Below are 3,190 nucleotides of genomic sequence, written 5' to 3'. Positions count from 1 at the left end.
GGCAGAAGAATAACAATCACTGAGCAAAATAAGAGAATGCCACATAGAACAACTCCACATAGGTCAAAAAGCGAAAACAGCCCCGAAGGTAGCATCAGCTCAATGGTGGGAAGAAGACAAAATGAGCTACACACACACACAAACATGCACAATGCACCGATAAGAAAGGGAGGTAGAAAAACACCCAGCAAAAAAAAATACAAGGTGACATCTCAGAGTCCACAGATGGATGTAATAACCCTGAATATCAAGAAGCTGAACTCAGGCATTAAAAGACAGAGGCGGGCATACTGGCCTGGTAAACACAACCTATTTGCTGCCTACAGGAAACATATCTCAAGATTACAGGAAAAAATAGGCTGAGAATCAAAGGCTGGAGAAAATATACCAAGAAAATGGCAATTCAAAACATGCAGAGGTTGCAATCCTAATCTCGGATAAGATTGATCTCAAGATGCAATCCATATCAAGAGACGAAGGGCACTATATAATGCTCAAGGGAACAGTAGACCAAGAATCAGTAAGCATAATAAATATATATGCACCCAATGAGAGTCATGAAATTCATCAAATGCTCCAAAAGATGAAAAAAGAAATCACCAGTTTACCAATCATAATAGGTGAATTTAATATACCGTTCTCCAAGAAAGATAGCTCACAGGGAAAGGAGCTTAACAAGGAGGCTACAGATGTAAACTCTACAATGAGATGATTTGACCTGATATTTTCTGAGCTCTGCACCCAAATAAGAAAAAAAAATTCATACTCCTTTCAAGCCCAAATGGCACATAATCAAAGAGGGACCACATGCTAGGTGACAAGTCAAGACTATGTAAATCCAAGTACATACAGACTTCCCTCTCAAACTACTGTGCCATAAGGCTGGAAATCAACCAAATGTTGATTAAGAAAACAAGGGAAAACAATTGGATGATGAATAACTCTATTGCAAAAGAAGTTGGAAGTGGCTCAGATCAGAGAAGAAATTAGGAAATTTATGGAAACCAATGAGAATAAGAATATGGCATACCAAAAACCTTTGTGTGGTAGTTACATAATCTGTTGTCAATCTGAATATTAAGAGTAAAGGGGTGGAGTTTAGCCTGTCAATCAGGTCCCAGCTTGATGATCTCATTTGGAGACACTAAGGAGATAAATAACATGCTGGAGGTGGGACACAGGCTCACTCCCTGGGAGACACAGCAATTGACAAGACACATGGAGACAGGTTGATGGCAGTCAGAGCCTCCCAGCTGGAGGAGCCACGTGGAGACCCCTGCCAATGCTGAGATGCTTACAGCTCCACTAGACTCTCAAGTCTTCCCATCCACTGACCTGTGATTTTCCTGCATTCGATGTCATTGCATGTGTTTCCTGAGTCTGAAGAGGACTTTATAGATTGTTTTCAAACATATGGGCTATTATCGGACTTATGGATTTTATCTGAACTGGGCTGGGACGTTATCTGAATATTTAATTGCTCTTGTATATAAAGCTCTTTCTTTCTTTTTCCCTCTATGTTCACCTTTACAAATGATATGCCATGAAGAAGACACAGCACACCGGAAGTACGTTAAAGGGAAATGATACTATGGCATAGTGTCTGGCTGTGTAGATAAAGCTCTTTCTTATACACATGAGTGCGTCTATTAATTTGTTTCTCTAGTCTATCCAGACTAACACACTTTGGGACACAGCAAAGGCAGTAAGCAGAGGAAGTTTGAAAGCAATACAAGCACACATGGAAAAGGAAGAAAGACTTATGATCAATGTGCTGGCACAAAACTTACAGCAATTAGAGAAGAGTCAATAAGGCAATCCTACTAATAGCCAAAGAAACGAAATAATAAAACTCGGGGCTGAGGTACATACGAGGGAAAACAAGAAAAACATGGAAAAAAATAAAGGTAGCAAAAAGTTGGTTCTTTGAAAGGATTAACAGAATCAACAGACCACTGGGAAACCTATCCAAAGAAAGGCAGGAACACATTTCAATAGCAAGGATGAAGGATGAAGCAGGGGACATTCCAACGGACCCTAACAAAATCAAAAGGATAATTACATAGTAGTATGAAGGCCTGTACTCCAATGAATTCAACAATTCGAAAGATATGGAAAAATACTTGGAAAAACTATCTCTCCCTAGACTATCCGAGTTGGCCATCAAACACCTCAAGAGACACATAGCAATAGAAGAAATAGACAAGGTTATCAAGGGATAAACAACAAAAAATACCCTGGGCCAGACGGCTTTACTGGAGAATTCAAACAAAGCATTCAGAGTAGAATTGACACCAATCCTATACAAACTCTTCCAGAGCATAGAGAAAGAACCCTTTCTATGAAGCTAGTATAAATCTGAAACCTAAAACAGGCAAGAGTCCCACAAGAACTGAGATATACAGACCAATATCCCTAATGAACATCGATGCAAAAAATCTTTAACAAGATATTAGCCAACAGAATACAAAAGTATATAAAACAAATAATTCACCATGACCAAGTGGGATTGATTCCAAGGATGCAGGGATGGTTCAGCATACAAAAGACCATTAGTATTATTCACCACATTGACATGAAAATTATAAGAACCACAGGATAATATTGATAGATGCAAAAAATGCATTCAATAATATCCAATACTCATTCCTGTTTAAGACATTCAAGAAGATAGGAATGGGGAAAAAATTCCTCAATATTATACAAGCTATATATGAAAAACCAAGAGCCAATGTGGTAGTCAATGGAGAAAAGATGAAAACGATCCTACTGAATAAGAGGACCAGACAAGGATGCCTCTTGTCCCCACTCTTCTTTAACATCGTACTGGAGGTCCTAGCTAACAACACTAGGCAAAGGAAAGACATTAAAATTATTCGTCTGGGGAAGGAAGAGGTGAAACTACCGTTATTCGCAGATGATATGATTTTACATATAGGAAATCACAAAATTTCCACAAGGGGATTGCTGGAAGTGATAGAGGAATATGGCTGAGTGGCAGAGTACAAGATAATCAAACAGAAGTCTATCAAACTGGTATATACATCAGACAAGTCTATGGAAGAGGAGTTCACAAATTGAAATATCTAGGGGTATACCCGACCAAAATATTTGTACAAGGAAAACTACAGAAAACTATGATAAGAAATCAAGAGTGACCTCCACAAATGGAATAATATACCATGCTTGT

The 3,190-nt window shown here is 38.6% G+C and overlaps 1 non-coding gene across 1 annotated transcript; it reads right to left on the bottom strand.

Moving 5' to 3' along the window:
• Nucleotides 1–1,513: 1,513 nt before the first annotated feature.
• On the bottom strand, nucleotides 1,514–1,650 carry LOC115869773. Its single transcript, XR_004046361.1, has one exon. It is a non-coding gene; the product is annotated as a small nucleolar RNA SNORA15 (small nucleolar RNA).
• Nucleotides 1,651–3,190: the final 1,540 nt, after the last annotated feature.

This window comes from Echinops telfairi, unplaced genomic scaffold (assembly GCF_000313985.2).
Source record: "Echinops telfairi isolate 266 unplaced genomic scaffold, ASM31398v2 ScPeMD7_44;HRSCAF=162, whole genome shotgun sequence".
Classification (NCBI taxonomy): Eukaryota; Metazoa; Chordata; class Mammalia; order Afrosoricida; family Tenrecidae; genus Echinops; species Echinops telfairi.
The sequence above is the reverse complement of the archived record's forward strand: the minus strand, read 5'-3'. Positions and strand labels throughout refer to the sequence as shown.